The following is a 20,934-nucleotide window of genomic DNA, read 5'->3' as shown; positions in this document are numbered from 1 at the left end:
GCCACCAGGACTAAAGAACTATGACAAAAAGTTATCTTGAAAAAGCGTTGCTAAAAATTGTGTTCTAGCATGCAAAGGAAGCAAGTATTCCATCAAGCTCCCGAACATATAGAATATCTGGCTGATGGGTGTTAGACCTGACATCATTGGCATGAGTATCCCTTCCATTTGACGGATTGCCTCCTCTGTTTTGATATGTTTTTACTGGATTTATGCTTTGGGCACTGTGCCACTGCTAATCAGTGCCACAGTTCAAGTACTCCCTATGTTAAATTGATACTGATTGGATTCCATGATTGGTTTATTTGATTTATCTGTCAGCCCTTAGTACAGTGCACCATGTGTGCCCAGGGCTTGTAAATCAAATGCTGCTGGTGGACTTGCAGCACTGGTTGTGCCACCCACAGAAGCAGTCGGTAAAGTGTGTCTCAGGCATGCCATTGCAAGGCCTGTGTGCAGTCTAGCACTGCCATGTCGACTTGGCCAAGTGCACCCACTTGCCAGTCCCTAAACCTTCCCTTTGCTTCATATTAGACACCCCTATGGTAGGCCTAAGGGCAGGGTGCATTGTAAGTAAAAGGTAGGACATGCTCTGATGTGTGTAGCATGTTCTAATAGCGAATTACAGCCATTTTCGTTTTTCACTATTGAAGGCTACCTGTTCTCATAGGCCAGAATGGGCAGTGAAGATTATTACATTCTTATAATCCTAACTGACTCAGGGAACATGGTAGAAATTCGAATTTAGTATGCCTGAACTCAGAATAATAAAATACATCTTTTAGTAAAGTTTATGTTAATATCATGTGTTTGCAAATACCACTTTTAGAAAGCAGGTATTTGCTTGCCCAACCATTTAAGCCCGCCTCTGCTGAGTTGTGTATTCCTTGTCTGGGATTGTGTGTGACAGGGCTGGGGAAATTCCAGGAGACAGTCTGGGACAGCCCAGTGGTGGATAGGGAGATTTACATCCAGATGGGAGGGAGGAGTGCACCTGGGACCTGAATAGGGCTGGGCCTTCCCTCTACAATACTGGCTCCACCCCCTGTGGCTTGTCTGATGTCTCTGCCCTGCACAGTGAAAGGAGAAGGGGAATCCTGTCAACAGAGTGCTCCAGAGCTGTATCTTCCCTCCTCTGTGCTGGCTCCACCTCCTGTGGGGAGGCTGATGTCTCTGCCCTGCACAGTGAAAGGAGAAGAGAGTCATGTCAACAAAGTGCTCAAGAACTGGTTTGAACTAGGCAGAGGCCTCTCTGCCTTCAGAGAACAAAGGATTTTGGGGTATAAATATTGGGACACAGTCCCACAGACTTTAGATCACTTCTGGAATAAGAAACCTTTCTTCCAAGGAGAAGAACCAAGGAAGCTGCAGGAGTTAGACTGCACCTCTGCCAGTGTGCTGTTTGCTGGGTTGGCCTGCAGTGGTTGCTTCATTGCCAAGGGAAAGGAGGAGGAACTTTGTAAGGACTTTCACCTACAGAATATTCTCCAAGGGCTTGAACTGTGCTTGCCTCCTGCTGAAGTCTCTGGGCCAAAAGACTTCACCTCCAGCTCCCTCCTGAATTTCCTTACTGGGAATTCTGACTCCAGTCACTTGGGGGCCGCTGGGAGCTGGAAGCGCGGCGCATCGAGAAGAAGCGTGTCGCCGCCGCAGCTGAAATCATCGCAACGCCAGAGAAGCGAGCCTTCGTCACATCTCCCTGGAAGCGTGTGTTCATCGAAGCTGCCTGCTGTCGCATCGCCGGAGAAGCATGACGCCATCGAGAGAGTTGCCATCGCATCGCCGGAGAAGTGCGTCGCAGGGCCTGTCGCGGCTCCAAACTACAGAGTCGCCGCATGGCTGCCAGAGCGTCATCACATGGTTTCATCAAGGGCGCCATCTTCTTGCATCACAACTGGATCATCGCATCATCATCGCATCGCATCAAGGCGCCATCTTGCGTACCGCAACAGGCCCGCAGGCCAAGAATCTATGCATCACCTCCGTACCGGTAAGGCTAACGACGAGTCCCCTACTTTGCTCAAGCACTGAGGAAGGAGGCAACCGTTCCTCCGGGTCACGGAACCGACGCATCTCCCCTTCTGCGAGTCTTTTTGTCTACTTTGCGTTACACATCCAGGTACTTTGTTGAGAAATTTGTAGCATCTACCATCAACTTAAACTAAGAGACTTTAATCATCTTTTAAGTAATCTTAAGTGTAGTATTGTGGATTTTTGTCATTTGTGGTCTTGTGTTTAAGTCTATATAAAGAATACTTATTTTTATAAAACCTGTATTGTGTCCATCTGTAGTGTTATCACTGTATTACTGTGTATATTCACAAATGCTTAACACACTGCCTCTGAGATAAGCCTGTCTGCTCGTGCCAAGCTACCAAGGGGGTGAGCAGGGGTTATTAAGGAGTGTAATCCCCTTATCCTGACTTAGAAGTAAGGGTCCCTATTTGGACAAAGGTGAATACCATTGTCAACTAGAGACCCCCAGATCTAACAATGGGCAACGTCACTCCAACAGAAACAAATGGTGTGCCACTTTTTTTTTGTAAACATATTTTATTAGTTTTATGTACTCTATACCACCTCAGTACAATAAAGCCATATATGTCGACTCCTCAGACATATTATACATTTATAAGATCCATGCATGACACTGGCACAAACTTAAAATCTAACTGAGAACTATTCCCTCCCCCCATGAGTCAGTACCATACAGTATGAGCGAGCTTAATTTCTCGTGTTATCTGCATATCTCCTTTATGCTTGAGAAGGGTTGGGCAAGCACAGAAAACCATATCCACATCTGGGGTCTTAAAAGAGATACATATCTGGTCTAGCTAGCAAGGGAGAGTGCTCTCTAGGGGGTGAGCGCAGGGACTCTGTATGCAATCTCGAAGGCGCGTCTTGTTCTGGGCTGGCGAGGCCCTCCACCAGTGCCTCCAAGGCTTGAGCCACCTCTATGTTCCCAACTCCTGTCTTGGCTTCCTGCAGCAATACTTTCCCCTCACAGCCTGTCCACTTCAGCATTTCCTTCCTCCAGACATGTAGATGGGGACCCCTCCAGCGACTTCCAATTTCACACTATCTTGCCTTTAATCAAGGACAAATGCCAGATCTTGAAATCTGCTTGTTACGTTAATTTTAGATGTGTGTGGAAACAACCCCAGTAAACAGTGACCTGGGGTACATGAAATCTCCCTCTTGATAGTCTCTTCGATTGCATGCAGAATACCTTCCCAAAACGCATGGAGTCTCGGCCAGGCACAAAACATATGACGCATGGGCGCCCCTATCACCCCGCAGCGAGGGCAGACCGCATCAGCTATCAGAAAATATCAATGTAATAGTAGCTCTGCTGCGATGGGGGTTCAACAGTCCCTGTATGCCAGTGCTTCCGTATTGCTGTCGTGACTGCTCTATGGAGTAAGAAGTGCCCACGTGGTAGGTCAAACTCTTTACAAAATTCCTCAAAGGGGAATAATTCTGTATCCCTGTCAAGATAACCCATCTTCGTCACCACAGCCTCAACCCAGACATCCAGATCCCTTCAATTCCCCCATGTGGAAGAGCTCTCAGCATGTCCAGCAGTAATTCAGGGGAATAAGGCATTTTTACGCACATTTTCTGTAACACTCAGTGGCAGCACTTAGCTTGTACTTACTCACACAAATCCCCATACAGTCAGTCTGCGCACCCCAAGAAACACCCCGCATGAGAACCAGAAGAGGGGCACAAGCGGGCCCAGGGCTTTGTCTGGTCTCCTTCTCTGCTGCATTCCCCATGTGATCCACTTCAACTGGGCTGCAATATAATAGCACTCAAAGTTGGGAACTGCCAGGCCACCTGCATAGACCAGTCACTGTGTCACTGCCAGCGCTACTTTGCATCATCCCGACCCCCAGATAAATGTCTAGATTAGTGAGTCTAACTCCCTAAAAAATGCCTTCAGGACCCACAGTGGGAGCATGACAAAATATTGCAAAAGCCAAGAGAGTGCCACCATTTTAAGGGGAGCTATCCTGCCAGCTACAGAGAACGGCAGGGTCTGCCAGAAGGCAAAGGATGTTCTCAGTTTTTGGACTGCCCGCCCAGGTTCACCTCAATGAGGTCCATCCAGTTGGGATATATTCAGACCCCTAGATAGGGTAAGATCCTTGGTTCTCATTTTAGCTGACATCAAAAACCAAAAGTCCTAGTTCTCAAGGCAATTTATAGTTACTGGTCTATGAACATCACTGGTAAGGCATTAATCACCCCAGAACACCTCTAACTATAGAGATTGTTAAGATGTCCCAGTCTATTGCCCTAATAAAAGGCAACCAAACTCTGATATATACATTTAGGACAACACAGGACTAACATTCACCAAAAAAGAAAACGAAAAAAATGTGTGAAGAGCTAGATGGCACCTCACGGGCGCACCACCAATGGGACCCCTGGTTGGTACTTACCAGGATGGCCCTGTTTTCATCATTGGTGCCATCAAGCTTTAACGAAAACGTGTCTGAAACCCAAAAAGGACAGTGAATGGTGCAGTGAACACAACTTATATGTGACAAAGACTAACAACATTCAACATATAACAAAAAAGGTTACTGCGCAATCAGGACAATAAACTTTTACTCACGTTCCTTTTGTTGCAAACAGTAAACACATAAACATAAAAAAGGAAGCTGTGAATATTACCTATCGATTCACACCCTACTTACAGCCATTTTAGCTGAGCCAGGCCAGGTGAGGGACGTCCAGACCTCATCACAGTCTAGATTTCTGCCAGCTTACCTTCAGTCCAGAAAAGAAACCAAACTCCTCTAGCAGGGAGCGGGCTCTCCTCAGATCTTCCCTCCATCATTCAGAAAGAGTAGCAAATCATCAGCGTAAAACGCAGTTCGATGCACACTATGACCTGCGCTCAACCCCCTGTAAGATCGTCCAGACCAGGCCGCAGTCGCCAATGGTTCTATAGCAAAAGCGACGAGCAGGCTGGAGAGAGGGCCTCCCAGCCTGGTTCACCATTTCACTACCCATCTCCCCGAAATAGTCCTTCCCATGCACACTCTACCAGTAATTCTAGCGTAAAGTAACCAGGTCCATTCGATAAAGCCACCGCCCAGTCCCATACGTGCCATAACTTCATATAAAAAGCCCCACTCCAGGATATCAAATGTTTTTTCTATGTCCACGGCGAAGACTGCTGAATCCCCCTGATCAGTCTGCCATGCGTCCATGATACCTAGTAATCACCGAATATTCCCCGCCGTGTTGCGGTCGGGATAAATCACACCTGGTCTATATGTATAAGTTTAGTCATGAAGGGCAAAAGGCGGGTGGCCAAAATCTAACTCAGGATTTTGTAGTCAATATTAAGCATCAACAATGGGTTGTAGGGCAAACTGTCATGTGCGGGTTTAGGTGATTTCAAAATGGTAACCATTACTGCTTCCCTGGTAGTGTCTGGCAAAAGGTTGCCTCCTTGGATGCTGCATACAGGGTCACCAGCCGAGGGATCAGCTCTGTAGAGTACGCCACATAGAACTCTACCAGGAGTTAGTCTGTGCCTGGGGTTTTGTTGCACGGCATATGCTTAAGGGCAGCTGCAATCTCCTGCGAAGTGATGGCTCCCCCAATGTTTTCTGCTTCCTCTACCCTAATCCGAGGCAGTTGCAACGCCTATACATCCGAATCCATTCCGGGTTGCGTGTGGGAGAGCTAGTATGCCATAATGAATAGCAACTCAAGAATATATAATTTATCCCCTCCTGCAAATATATTCTAACACCCTCCTCATCTTCTAATGCCACTATTGTCAATCTGTGTTTATCTGGGTTAGCAAGCCATGCCAATAGGTAACCAGACTTACCTTGATTGTTGTGTATCTTGTCAGTGTACCACTTGTAGTAGAAGAATCGTAATCATTCTACCTGCGGCTCCACAGCTTTTTGGGCCACCAAGAGATCTGATTGGTGCTATTGTCTGCCCAGACGATGGGTCTCCATGTCTCTCAGAAGTTCCTCAGCAGTTTAAATGTTGCCCAGTAGCCTCGCATCACCGCCTTAAAGGCACCCTATTCCACCTGAAGGGAGGATGTCGTATCTGTGTTATCAGTAAAATATTGGGTTATCTTAGTCCTAATTGTCTCACAGAAGACCTGATCTTCTAGCAACTCCGGCTTAAATCTCCAGGTAGGGATTGAGGGCCTGAGTGGGGACCATCTGAGCTGTAATAGAACAGGATTATGATCCAATGTAGTGCGAGAGAGATACTCCACTGCATGTACTGCACCATGTACATTGAGGGAACTGAGAAAAAGGTTAAGTCGCACATGCCATGGAGCCCCGAAAAAAAGGACTAGTCCCGCTCCTGTGGGTGGAGTTGCCTCCAGGAGTCAATAAACCCCCATTGTTGTTGCCAGTCACTAAACATCTTAGCCGTGCGGCCAGTCTGGGAGTCATGCAGTGGAGGATGCGACTCGTCCAGCAAAGTGCAAGACACACAGTTAAAGTCTCCCCAATCAAAGTGCCTGTAGTTAAAAATTGTGCCAATTGTCGCAATAAGTTCCCAAAAAAAACACTCTGGGCATATACATTCACAATAGTCACCTCCCGCCCCTCTCGGCATCCAGCACCACCACAAATCTACCTTTAGTGTCCACTAGTGTATCCATTGGTTGGAAGGGGATCCCAGCTCGGATCCGGATGAGGACTCCCCTGGTGTAAGCAGAATATGTAGTGTAATATGTCTGACCCCTCCAACGTCGCCTTAACGCCAGTCTCTCCTTGTCCGTCAGATGCATCTCCTATAAAAGCGCTATATGCTCACCCCTCCTGTTCAGATAAGAAAACACCTTGTATAGTTTTACCATGGAGTGCATATCATAGATGTTCCATGTTAAACATATATAAGTCAAGTGACAAACCATAGTTGACTCTAGCGGGATAAAAGACTCCACCCAGGGCCGTCTGCGGTCTTCTGGCATGCCCAGTGTAAACACATTTGTTTGAATTGTGCGACTCATCAAACCCCAATACAAAAGACAAAGACTAAAGCACCAACTCCCCAACCCCAGGACAAGAGCTCCACCTCTGCTGCCCACGACAGGATCCAGACTGACACTGCTGTCGCTGGCCATCCCCCTCATCGGCTATTGGTCCGCTCTGACTCGCCAGCCAGTCCCACACCTCTCAAGGGTCGCGTCTGTGCATCCTTCAATTCTAAATGTATTGCAGGCTCCAATTAAGTAGCCCGCAGCTCAGCTATTCCCCCGTGCCACGCTACGCCGCACTGTGGCGTCTCCAATCCACTCGTACTAGGGAAGCAGCTGAAAGATCGGGGTGGGGGGCTTGGGGTGGTGGGCCGAGTTGGGGGGGTCCAGGATGGTGGGCAGTGGGGGATCCGCGGCAGACGCCATCGGGGGAGTGGGGTGGGTGGGGGATGGTGGGGCCCGGGGGGGGGGGGGTGGCAGGACCGGCCGGCGACGCGAGGACGACATTCGGCGGGTTGGGAAGGGGGCAGCGGAGGGGATGGGCGAAGGGGGAGAAGTTGGGGGCAAGGGGGGGCGCCTTTTCCCCGGCATGATGGACTCCACATTCTTTCCTTGACAGGAGCAGTGGGAGAGGCGCTCGGGTGAGCAGCTTGCGGCTCCGGTCCACTGAGAGGATGGGCCGGCTCTGCTTTGTATGGGCGGTCGCGCTCCAGCGTGGGACCCGGCAGGTGAACACGGCAGGAGGCAGGGCGAGAGGTCCACGCCCGCCCACCCCCGAAGGGTCGCAACGGCCACCGGGGGGCAGGGAGCACGTGGCGAGCTGGTGAACTCTGAACGCGGGTCATGTTTGGCGGACAGAAGGAGAGTGAGCGGAGATCTAGGTGCGTTGATGAGAGTATGCAGGGAGAAGGCGGGGTTGAGTCGAGTGGAGATCCCGGAGAGTGAGCATGAATGGTGTGGTGAAGGAGGGGTAGATTCAGAGGAGGAGGAGGAGATTAGGGACGGGGGTAGTAATGATGTTGACAGTGTGTTGCAGGTTCGACCGCGGCTGAACGAGCCCAGGGTGGCGGCCCCCTCAGCTCCACTGGTTAGGCGGCGAGATCCGGTGAGGACGCCGACCTTGACGCCAGGTAAGATGGGAGACGGAGCAGGGAGTGGTTTGGGCAGGAAGCGCAGCGGGCAGGTCTCGGGGCAACGGAGGCACGGGGGAGGACCCTGTGCGGCTGGTGAAAGGGCGCTATGTGACGGATGCGGGGGTAGGCACGGACGGGGCGACACCGTTGGTGGAGGCGGAGTCGGCGGCCGCCGGAGAGAGTGGAAAGGAAAGTGCAACGGCAGCGGCACGGTCGCCGGGGGGAAGGAGACTTGCGTGGTGCCGGTGCGTAAGCTCCCATACATGGGGGTGACAAAGCCGCTGGGGGCGCATCTCTCCATGGCGACGAAGAAGCAGATATGGAAGGGGGAGTACGTGGAGTTGTTGAAGCTCCTGCACAGGGAGCTAACGGCCAAGGAGGGGTCTAAGGAGGAGGAAAAGGAGTTGGCCAGGCGCCCTAAGGTGCCGCTGACGATTGACAGTTGGTCAGCGGCGTTCCTTATATACGCTAGCGCATACTGCGAAAAGTATCCGGACAGGTCCGTGGCATTGTTCAAATATATGGACGTGGTCCGGAGAGTGCAGGTGACATATGGCGGTTACGCTTGGTCACACTATGATGAGGAGTTCCGAGCGCGAATGGCGGCGGACCCGGAGGCGAAGTGGGGAGAGCTAGACTCCGACTTGTATCAGCAGATGATGGGAGGGGCGAAGTTCGGTCGCACGGTATATACGGCGAGCGGTCTGCCTCTGGTGCCGACCCCCTTTTTGGCTCGCCCCACCCGGGAGGGGTGGGGCAGGGGGAGAGCGCTGGGCAGAGCTCAGTCGGAGCTTGTTGGGATTTCAACAAGGGGGCATGTGGTCGGCAAGTGTGCCGCTTTCGGCACGAGTGCTGTAAGTGTGGACGACGGCACCCAGTGGTGCGCTGCTGGGGAGTTGAAAGCTCGTCGGGACAGCAGCATGCGGTGGCAGGACAGCAGCACGCAGCGGCGGGCAACCAAGCAGGGGGACGGGGGGAGGCAGGGGGGGCAGGGGCTGTGGGAAAAGGCTCATACGCTTGTTAGACTGGACAGGCTGGAGCCGTTGCTGGCGGCATACCCGCGGGCTGACGATGCGGCCGTGCTGCGACGGGGCTTCGGGGAGGGTTTCCGGTTGGGGTACGAGGGACCACGGATTGCACGCTGGGCGGAGAATTTGAAGTCGGTGCTCGCGCAAAAAGGTGTGGTGCGGGAGAAACTGTTCAAGGAGGTGAGGGAGGGCCGGATGATCGGCCCTTTCGCGGAGCCGCCGATACCGAATCTGATCATCTCCCCAATTGGGGTGGTCCCCAAGAAAGAGTTCCGGGAGAAACAGCACTTGTCGTGGCCGGAGGGGGCGTCGGTGAATGACTTCATATCGGCGGATCTCGCGTCGGTCACGTACTCGTCGGTGGATGTGGCGCGGAATATTGTGGCGGCGGTAGGACCGGGGGCGTTGATGGCGAAGTGTGACATCAAATCGGCATTCAGGTTGCTCCCAGTGCACCCTGAGGATTACCAGTTGTTGGGAATCCAATTTGACGGCAGCATATTTGTAGACAAGGCGCTGCCGATGGGGTGCTCGATTTCATGTGCATTATTTGAACGGTTCAGCTCTTTCCTGCAGTGGGCTTTTTCCTGGTGCACTGGATCTGAGACGGTGACGCACTATTTGGATGATTTCTTTTTGTTGGGACGGCCCAGGGCAACGGATTGTCAGCGACAGCTGCACAATTTTCAGGACTTAATGGGTTACCCGGGGGTTCCCCTGGCGCCAGAGAAGACGCACGGTGCAAGTATGGTGCTGTCATTTCTAGGCATAGAGCTCGACTCCGCAGCAATGGAAGCACGCCTACCGGATGACAAGAGGGCGGCAATGCTGGCGTTGGTGAGCGGCATGTTGGACAGGCGGAAGGTGACGGTGCGGATGGTGCAGGTGTTGTTGGGTCACCTGAATTTTGCGTGTCGGGTGGTGCGCGCGGGGCGGACGTTTTGTCGACGGTTGGGCTTGGCCATATCCGGCCTAGCGTTGCCGCATCATCACGTGAGGCTGTCAGCGGGGAAAAAGGAGGACTTGCGGATGTGGCTGGCCTTTCTGGGACGGTTCAATGGGGTGCCCATGGCGCCCCCGGAGGACTGGGGTGGGACGTCACAATGTATTCCGATGCCGTGGGGGTTGGTGGTTTCGGTTTTTACTGGGCGGGCCGCTGGTGTGCAGAACAGTGGCCGCCCCAGTGGCAGGGGGGGGCCGCAGCATAGCCTTTTTGGAATTGTTCCCCTTGGTGGTGGCGGTTTCGGTGTGGGCCCGGGAATTGGCCCATAAGCGGGTTCTGTTCCGGGTGGACAACATGTCGGTGGTGCAGGTGGTCAACAGGCAGTCGGCGTGGGACCCACAAGTGCTGAAGCTGTTGAGGGTGTTTGTTCTGCGCTGTCTTGAGCATGACATATTGTTTCAGGCCAGACATGTGGCGGGGGTGGACAATGACATTGCGGATGCTTTGTCTCGTTCACAGTGGCAAAGGTTCCATGGGCTAGCCACGGAGGCGGAAGAGACCAAGACGCCGGTGCCGGGGAGCTGTGGTCGGTGGGAGATGCAGGGTCATACAACTGGTGAGCCCATCGGTGGCGGCGTCCACTTGGAAGGCGTATGTTCAGGCCTGGGAGGAATTTCAGCAGTCTGGAGCGGTAAGGCAGGGGGACCGATGGCAGCGGGAGGAGCAGGTGGTGCGTTTCATTTTGGCCTTGATGGATAAGGGTTTGTCGAGGGTGACAATTGCGGGGAAGTTGTTGGCGGTGGCGTTCATGGGGAAGATGTGGTGACGGTGTCCTCCGTCGGCAGGAGAGTTGGGGGCAAGATTGTTGGAGGGGTGGGCACGAGAGAGAGGTGCACGGGTGAGTCAGAGAAGGCCCATTATGGCGGAGATGCTGTGGGGGCCTACTGTGGGCGTTGGCGTTGGTGTGTCGCGATGGGGGGGAGACAGTGTTGTTTGCTACGCTCATGTCCTGGCTGTTCTTTGGGGCTTTTCGAATTTCGGAATTGGTGGGCCTGAAAGGAGGAAGGGGGTGCTCTGGGAGGATGTTGAGGTGTGGACGAGGGAGGTCGTGGTACGTTTGCGGCGCTCCAAGACGGATCAGCGAGGAGTGGGGACCTGGGTGGTGATGGGGCCGGGGAGGCTGGACAGGGTGTGCCCTGCGGTGTGGGGTGAGCTTTTGGCGGCTGGGCGGAGGACGTCGGGGGGGAGGTTTTTGGTCGCGGGACGGACGGACGGGTGACAGCGGGTCAGGCGTTGTGGGTTCTGCGGCACGCCCTACGGTTCATGGGTGAGGACCCCAAGGCGTTCGGGACGCATTCCTTTAGAATAGGGGCGGTGACGGAGGCGGCGCATCAGGGGTGGGAGGCGGAGGACATCAAATGTCTGGGGAGATGGAAGTCGGATTGTTACAAGACGTATGTCCGGTTACGGGGGGTAGGCGGGACGCTGTAACAGGGAAGGTTTTCCGCCCTCTTACATGTGTGTCTTTGCAGGTGCTGTGGCAGGACCGGCTGCTGCGATGATGCAGATATACATTGTGGGGCATTCATTTGTTAAGAGAGCGGAGAGGGCTGAGTGGGACAGGCATCTGAACCTGAATCTGGAGCTGGACGACAGACTGTTTAGATGTCATTGGCGGGGCAAAGGGGGGATGCGTTGGCACGAATCGATGCCGGTTTTGAACAATGTGGTGCGGGGGGGGGGTCCGGATGTGGTGTTGGTACACGTGGGGGAAAATGACTTGGTGGTGAGCAAAGGACTGGCCTTAGTGAAACAAATGAAAAGGGACCTCCTGGAGATTAAAAAGCAGTGGGCGGGGTGTCATGTGATTTGGTCGGAGTTCATCCCCAGGAGGGTCTGGAGGGGGGCGGAGCGCCCAGGGGCTATAGATAGGGCACGGAAAAAAATCAACAGGGACATGAAAGACTTTTGTACGAAAGAAGGGATAGGGCGTGTGGAGCACCCGGAGCTGAAGTACGGGGCAGCTTATTTCTTCAGGGAGGACGGGGTTCACTTATCTCGTTATGGGATGGAGTTGTATATCGTTCAGATGAAGGAGGCTCTGGATTTGGCTTTGGGGGTGCGTAGGTATTCAAGGGGGGGATTCCTATGGGGGGGGTCTAAAGATACTAAGTGGCTTTCGAGTGGCGCTTTTCCTAGAGTAAAAAGGGGGTTAAGGGTAGGAGGCCTGGGCTTGTTTGATAAGGGGTGGGGATCGCTGAGGTCAAGGAATGTCCAATTTGGTAACGAGGCATGTTTCAGGTGGGATGCTGTGGATATGTTGTGGGTGTTGTGTTATGTTGAAATGGGGAAAATCATTTAGGGGAGGGGGTGGGGGGTTGGTCAGGTAGTTCTTATTTAGTGAGGTGTAGTTTTGTTCGGCCCAGGCCAGGTTTGTTCATTTAGGATGCACCTGCTTCCAATAAAGAGGCCTTTGTCACACAGTATCACTTGTCTGTGGTCGTTGCCTCCCCCCCTGCCCTCCTGGGTAGGCCCCAATGGGGTTTTTTGGGGGGGGGGCGACCACCGGGAGGCCTGCCACCCCCGGGGGGCTTTGGGGCCTGGAGGGAAGGGGGGATTAGGAGACCACAGGGGTTTCTGGGACTTTTGGGCTGGTTGGGCTGTTTTAGGGAGGTTTGGGCTCTTCATGGGCTATCTTTGGGCTGGTTGGGCAGGGGGGGTTTAAGAACGGCCATCTTGGGTCACTGACCACCATTTTAGTGGCAGTGACCCAGCAACCAGAGGGTGGACCCTGGTCGCGAGTTTTGTTCCCACCCGCCCCCCCTATTTTTCGCGCTGGGTTCTGGCTTTTTCCCAGGGGTATCCTTTTTTCTGGTCAGCCCCCCTTTTTTCCGTCCAAGGGGGGTTGGGGAGGGCCCTGTTCAGTAGAGGAGTTTTCTTGGGGGTATGGTGCATCAGGTTTCAGATGTTGGTGGTTATAGTGTCACTGGAACAGGTGCTGCTGTGCAATACAAGATATTGGTGCTTTTCCTAGAGTAAAAAGGGGGTTAAGGGTAGGAGGCCTGGGCTTGTTTGATAAGGGGTGGGGATCGCTGAGGTCAAGGAATGTCCAATTTGGTAACGAGGCATTTTTCAGGTGGGATGCTGTGGATATGTTGTGGGTGTTGTGTTATGTTGAAATGGGGAAAATCATTTAGGGGAGGGGTGGGGGGTTGGTCAAGTAGTTCCTATTTAGTGAGGTGTAGTTTTGTTCGGCACAAGCCAGGTTTGTTCATTTAGGATGCACCTGCTTCCAATAAAGCGGCCTTTGTCACACAGTATCACTTGTCTGTGGTCGTTGCCTCCCCCCTGCCCTCCTGGGTAGGCCCCAAAAAGGCTTTCTCGCCATTGTCGCTTAGGGATTGCTGCCTAGTAGGCCCAACAGGCCTCTCCTCCGCAGTCCTCTCAAGCACGGAGCAGTGAGCGCTCTATGTATCGCTTTGTTCCACAGGGTCTCCACGAGCCAGATTCCATCGCCTCTTTTGCCACACTGCCACTCGAATCACCAAGCTGCGGCCACCTTCTCCACCGGGAGCCTTTGCCTCCGGCAATGTCAGATCATGGGCAGGCACCGCCTATCAGTTCCAGGTCCTCCCTCGGCATACCGATCAAGATGTACCTTGGCTCCGGAATGCGGGGCCTCCCATCCGCAGTACCTCAGCAGGTGGCTCAAGGCAAGAGAGCACTAGTGCTCCGTCCCGCGTAGACGCCCTCGTCTCCGGGGGTCAGTGTTCAGGCAGCCGGGCTCCAGCACAGTCTCCCGGCATCCGTGTCGGCTCTTTTCCAGCAGTCGCTGTTACTGAGGGCCTGCCCCGGTTCTCGGTAGTCAAGGGCAAGGTCTCCAACCCAATAAATCATAGCAGCAGGTCAGGGCAATTTCGGGAGGTCAGTCTGTCCCTTCTCCGCATCTGCTGCAGGCACATCAGCCCTGCTAAGTGCCTAGCTGGTCATCACGGACCAGGCCATGCGCCGCCATCTAAGCTCCCCAGCGTGCGATCATATCCCATCTCCTCTTCTTAGAGCCAGGGATGTCTCACTTTTTGGATTCTTTGCAGTGGCTCCGCAGAAGTGGGCTACTATTCTGCACAGGATTAGGGCACTTGAGCCATGCCAGGGCCTCAGGATGGCGCTGGATAGGGGTCGGCAGAGAGGAGCTTGTAGCAGCGCTGCTCACTCCATCAGCGTCAGGCCATACCCCCACACAAGGTGTGCCACTTAACAGCATATGTTTAAATAACACCAACCAAGCTTCCAAATCTGTTCTGAAGATCCAGCACATAAACTGTGAAATCAACTAAAATGTAAATGTTGTTATTTTTACTAAATCCTTCAGGGGCAATGTGCCATATAAGATGCAATATTTATCATGATTTTCTCCACAATTCCTTTTAGAAAATAACCATATTTTCTGTACAGGATATTCTTAAATGTTTTTTTCTGACTATAGCAATTAACATTGCCTTGGCAGAAAAAAGAGACAAACTTGAATGGGCCTCAATAGAGACACTAGGCAGACAACATGGTTACCAGTTTGTCATTGCAACACTGGAACAAGTAGTGCACAAATGTATTTATTTATTTATAATTTATTTATTTATAAGAGTTTTATATAGCGCTGGCTAGACCCGGAGGTATCAGAGCGCTTTACATGAGATTCCACAAAATTACAAGATTACATCAGTTCCAATTTACATCATTTGCGAGACAAACAATTACAAGAACATAGAAAACGAGATAAGTGAAGAGTAGAGGGGAAGGGGGTAAGCGTAAAGGGGTGGGAGGGAGATACGTCAGAAAGACTTAGGAAAGTCTGCCCAAAGTCCGGCTGGGTAGGTGACGGTCAAGGGGGGAGTCCCAAAACCCATCTCCTCTATAGCTATCAGGGAGCTCCATCGTGCTTTGGTCAAATAGCTAGGTCTCAATGGGAAACAATTAAAGAACATGGAGGGCAAGACAAATGGAGCGTAGAGGGTAGGGGACAGGGAAGGTGTGAGAGGGAGGATAGGGGAAGAGCCAACAAGGAGAGACAAAATGAAGTCTGTCTAAAGGATGACTGGGTAGGTGACGACCAAGGAGGGAGTCCACGGCCCATCTCCCCTATAGCTAAACCAGGTATCTCCATTGGGCATCAGACAAAATAGTTCAGTCTCAATACATTGAGAGAGGAGAGAAGGAGAGACATAAATAGGGTGAGGATGCGGGAAGAGAAGACAGGAGAGACGAAAGGAAGTCTGGCTAAAGACCGACTGGGTAGGTGACGTCCAAGGAGGGAATCCCCGACCTGTCTCCCCTATAGCTAAACCAGGTAGCTCCATCGAGCATCAGACAAAATAGCTAGATCTCAAATGACGAGGGAAAATTCACAGGTAAACAGGGTGGGGACTAGGGCCAGGACAGGTGAGGGCAGAGGTCAGTAGCAGGAAAGTGGAGAGGAGTAGAGCGGGGAGGAGTAGGGGGTAGGTAGTTTGGTAAAAGTTACATGGTTATAAACAGTTACTGGAGCATGGTGATGCATACAAAGCAGCTATATTGCCTTCCTGTGACGTAGCGGTCGATGTTTAAGACTGGATGCATGGTCTTTAAGATGAAGTACCGGGTTTTTAAGAACCCAGCGGTGCCAGGGGACACACCCAAAGACTTCGAGTTCTCCTGTCTCAGACTACAGAAACACAGAGTCTTCTTGGTGATGTCAAAGATCTTGTTTATTGGCTGCAGCCAGTAACAGGCATCCTAGAAGTACAACACGGTGTATGTTCTCAGGAGACTGCTCAACTTTACAAAGCTGGTCATCCCTTTTATACCACATATTATGCTTCAGGCAAACATTCCTTATTTACAGTTGACCATTCACATATTTTCACGACAAAGAAAAAGCAGAATCATGATGACAAGCCCATATTTCAGTTTGTCCAGCCCACAATCAATTACCCGGCAAGGCCCAACACTTTTCATCAGATATCGGACGGATCCCTAGTAAAAACGGGCACCTCCTCATCGTAAAGCAGCCATAAGCAAAGGAACAGAGACAGGTGTGTGTAAGATTAGACATAGTTGTGTATAATAAAGAGTTTATGGCATGTTGTGGCTTGATCCCTAATCTCGTTCGGCCACTGGGAAAGAAACAGGCTGAGCAGGTTTGGCTTTAGGTGACGGAGTCAGCTTGCCCAGGTCACACAGGAGTCAGCAAAAGGTGTACGTGTCCAGGGACTCGGTCGGCCTTAGTCATCGGCCTATGTGAGGGCAACCACAAAATGGCTGCCGTACACAAAATGGAACCTGAGGGTTCAGAACGGAATCCTTGATTTCAGGATGATCTTGTTACTCAAATATGACGAAAAGACTTGTATATAGTATACTCGTCATTCTCGGTCTGCTGATACCAAAATCGTCATGATACGACGATGTTTATGACACGGGTCCAGAATTTCAGTACCACAGTCCCTCCTTTTGCCCTTACATAGGCAATTAACCTACACTCACGCTAATCTGAGTCCAGGTCTATATTCATAAAATCATTGAGATGTTGCTGTGGCATCATCCTATTACTTAGCTCGTCCCTGGATACGGGTTTCCTTACACATGATGTAGCACAGAGGCCACATATAGTAGGAGCACACTGTACGCACAGACAGAACAGGAAAAGAATGGCTAAGATCATCCCAATGACCATCAGAATCTATCTTCCACCCCCAGGCGGATATTAGTTCCCAGAACCACCCCATTGACGACCAATCTCCTTTATCCACATGAATAGATTCGGAGATCTTATGCAGTTTGGAAATGGCCTGGTATACTGTCGGAGCATTATCTGGAATGAAAACACAGCAACTCGATTGGATCACTTTACATACCCCACCTCGGTCTGCAAGTATGATATCTAGCGCAACTCTGTTTTGAAGAGTCATAAGACGATCCGACTGGAGCTCAGCAGTCAAGTTACTAAGGGCACCGGCAGTTTCAACTACGGTGGACTCAACCACCCTCGTCAATTGCCTTATGTTCCTGCTGTTAACCATAGGTCCCCAAAACAGCAGAAAACCCTTCAAAAAATCTCCCAATTCTTGTCCTGCGGTATCTTCCTCACTGAAGACACCTCGGCTGACCCAGGACCATCTCGCCTTCAGGAAACAACTCAAGACCTGGCTGTTCGAGCAGTAGCATACCCCTCCCCCCAAGCGCCTTGAGACCCTCCCGGGTGAGTAGTGCGCTATACAAATGGCATGATTGATTGATTGATTGATTGATCTAACTACCCTTGTCTTGTGGTAATCTGCCGCAACTGTGTAAGTGGGAGGCAACAGGAACGAAACAAAACATGTGCCCGAGAAGTCAGGGGGCAACCATGTGTATGCTCTATCATAACAGATGAAATAGGTACCCTTAGCTGCTAGAAACGAAGGGGAAGTCTGGGATGCAAAGACGTTTGTCTCATTGCAGATACTCTTCCCTAGCTGAGCTCGGGGATTCTTACCATCACCTTGCAGAGAGTAGTGACCCTGATGGGGTACAACCCAAATCGGGGAGGATCTTTTTGCTCGCTGGTTCTCACTCAGACTAGCTCCATATCCGGTTACGTTCCATCCAATATACGCTAGTGTCTCATCTCGCGGGATAGTCTCATAGGAAGTAGCTTCCCTAATCATATCTACTATGCCCTTAACTAGAGCACTATTCCTTGGATTATCTTTTACAGAACGTAGGGGGTGGATTTCACGAGCATAGATGAACATCGTTCTGTATGCTCATACAGAACCATTGCAGCTGAATGGCAGGACCAGGTAGGGAATACCTTTATAAGTAGTATGAGGCATAAGACCACACACCCAACAGTTAGTTGTGTTCACTACTAATTGGTGTTGGTGCAGAAGCTGAATGAAAGAGTTAATAACGAATTCCAATCTTCTAAAGGATTCATGTTCAGGCAGAGGGTAAAAAGAATGTGAGGAAACAGTAGACGAAGGCATAGGCTGCGCAGTGGGTAAAAAGTCACTCGAAAAGAGAATAAAACATATCCTATTAAAAACATCATTACGCTAAACAACATGAAAATGCATAGTATCAGAAAACGTTTTCTAGTCATCATTGTACACATTTTGGCTCTAAAGTTCATCTCTTTGGCAGGTCTCTCCATCTCGAAAAACTCCATCCTCTAACCTTGCTGCTCGCAGAGGTAGGGTGTTCCGTGCTAAGGAATGTGCCTGTCAGTCCAGGGAACTCCCAAGGACCAACCAGAACCGTCGACCTTGTGTCTTCGGCTTGCACTCCAAAGACTTTTCGCCCGCGACCCTACAGCTGAACCCGGATGGTGGTTCGAAAAACAAAAATAAAAAAAGTTTCTCAGATGAGAGAGCTGCACTTTTCAAAAATAGCAAAGAAAAGGAATTTGTTTATTTTTCCACAGTTCTTGGCCTCAGGTTATAGCGGCTTTTACCAGGTAACGTATGTTCTTGGAACAAGAGTTCAGGCTTGGTAATGTCCAATCGAACTGAAGATGGCACGGCGTCTTGCAAAAGATCGTCGCTTTCACGCTCAGAATTTGTCCCAATTAAACGTGCATCACTGAAAGGCAGAAAACGAGGTACAGTCTCAATCTCAGAGTCAGCAATACCCTCCTGGACCCACCGGTTGTACGGCAGAGGCAAAGGGACCCTCTTGCAGTGTACGCCGTGGATCCAGTTCTTCTTTCCTTGCACTCGCACTGCCGATCTCGTTGACAACAGGACTAGGTAGGGGCCGATCCAACGGGGCTGGTCATTCTATATCCGCTGGAAGTTTTTAATTAGGACCCACGATCCAGGATCGATGATGTGTCCTGGGTCTTCAGAAACCTGAGGCAAAGTATTGTGAACCTGTTGGTGTAAAACACACAATTTAGCCGTCAAATCATATAAGTAATCAAGCAGTACAGGGTGTTCAATCTCTCTGAATTTTGTCGGTCTCGGCACTCCTCATATGCTGGCCGGGCGACCGAACACAATTTCATAAGGACTAAGTCCCACTCGTGAATGCACAGTCATTCTTGTAGATAGAAGTGCTAGGGGCAAAGCATCAGGCCATTTAAGACCAGAGCTCGCTTGTATCTTGGCCAATTTCAGTTTTAACGTGCCATTATAGCACTCTAGTAGTCCAGCTGATTGGGGGTGATTTGCAGCGTGAAACTTTTGGCGTATACCTAGCCCTTCACATACTCTCTTCATCACTCGACACACAAATTCACTCCCATTATCACTCCAGACCATTCTCGGCAAACCAAATCTTGGGAAAAAATTCTTTGACAAGGGCTTTAGCTGTGGATAAGGCAGTATTGTCTTTCAGGGGATATGCTTCTACCCATCTCGAAAAGGCACAAACAACAACGAGTACGTATTTCAAGTTGTTGCACCTCTCCATGTGGATGAAATCTAGCTGCAAAACCTCGAACGGATACGTTGGAGGTGCAAAATGACCAGCTAGAGTTGGAGTTCCCCTACCAGGATTGTATTTCAGACAAACCATACAATTCTTGACCACATTCTCTGCACACTTAGGAATTCCAGCATTTTGCCATACTGGAGCCAACAACTTACAGATCCCTTTCACACTGATGTGAGCCATTCCATGCGCCATTGTAACCACTGCAAGCACATATGCATCGGGTAGCAACCATCGCTGATGCTCTGACAATTCAACCCAACAACCATTCGAGTCTAATTTACCCGTACTCTCTCTCCACACACTCAACTCTTTCTCTGTAGCTTCAGCTTGAATGGACTTCACACTCTCTATCGTATCTTCACACATTCTAACGTCACCAATCCATCTTGCAGGGCCTGCAACATACATTCGACTCATCACATCTCTTGCCGTTTCTTTTGCAACTTCGTCAGCAAACGCATTACCGCGACCAACATCATCACTCTTTCCCTATTAAATTCTGGCAGGTTTCACCTGCCGAAATGCAACGAAAGGTGAGCTATTTAACGCCCGATCTCATTACGAGATGCAGTAAACACCCCCAACTCAGAATTCCTGCAAACAGCGGATAGCACAGGAGTCAGAAAACTCGGACCACTTTGAAATCCATGTCTAAATCTCTTTGCAGATTTTGGGGCAGCCTATTTTGTAGTGTGTTAATACAGTGTTAAAGTAATTACTTTCACATTACCGGTGCTTTCAAATGCAGCTTGGGACCTCATGCCACTATAAATACACATCACTGTTACCCAGTGCACCAACCAGGATTCAGTTCAGTGACTCTCTGGTTACACACACAGGCATCAGCAGGGGGGTCACATTAACCAAATGAGCTTTAATAACATACACGAATGCGTTTCCGACTGATTAACCTGCATTTGTTATTCATTTTAGCGTTGTGCGTTATATTTTATATATACTTAACTGAAGGGTAAAGGCGTACAAAATAGTTACCCAATAGTGTGTTCTTTTTTGCCCGTAAACTCCCTGACAGTGCCATCAATGCACTCAAGAACACAGTTCCCATACTTGCTCTTCAACTTCTGAATGAACCGTGAAATGCTTTGTGAGCGATTGTCACTGAGGCCTCATCTCCAGCGCAGCCAAGCACACATCAGCTGAAGAATGGTGTATCCTGGAAGCTGCAGCAACCCGGGATAAGGCACACAGCGGGATGGGTGGTGGGGGATGAGGAGGTGATGGTAGGAGCGGGGAGGTGGGGGGAGATGAGGGGGGGGGTGAATTCGTTATGGTCCAATGTGCGTTGTGTACCTGCAGCCTGGTCTCCACGACTCCTTTTTTGATGGCTCTGTCTTCCTGTTCAGGCATCAGAGTCCCACAAGCTCTGCCTCCTCTTGT

This window comes from Lissotriton helveticus, chromosome 1_1, assembly GCF_964261635.1.
Source record: "Lissotriton helveticus chromosome 1_1, aLisHel1.1, whole genome shotgun sequence".
NCBI lineage: Eukaryota > Metazoa > Chordata > Amphibia > Caudata > Salamandridae > Lissotriton > Lissotriton helveticus.
The sequence above is the reverse complement of the archived record's forward strand: the minus strand, read 5'-3'. Positions refer to the sequence as shown.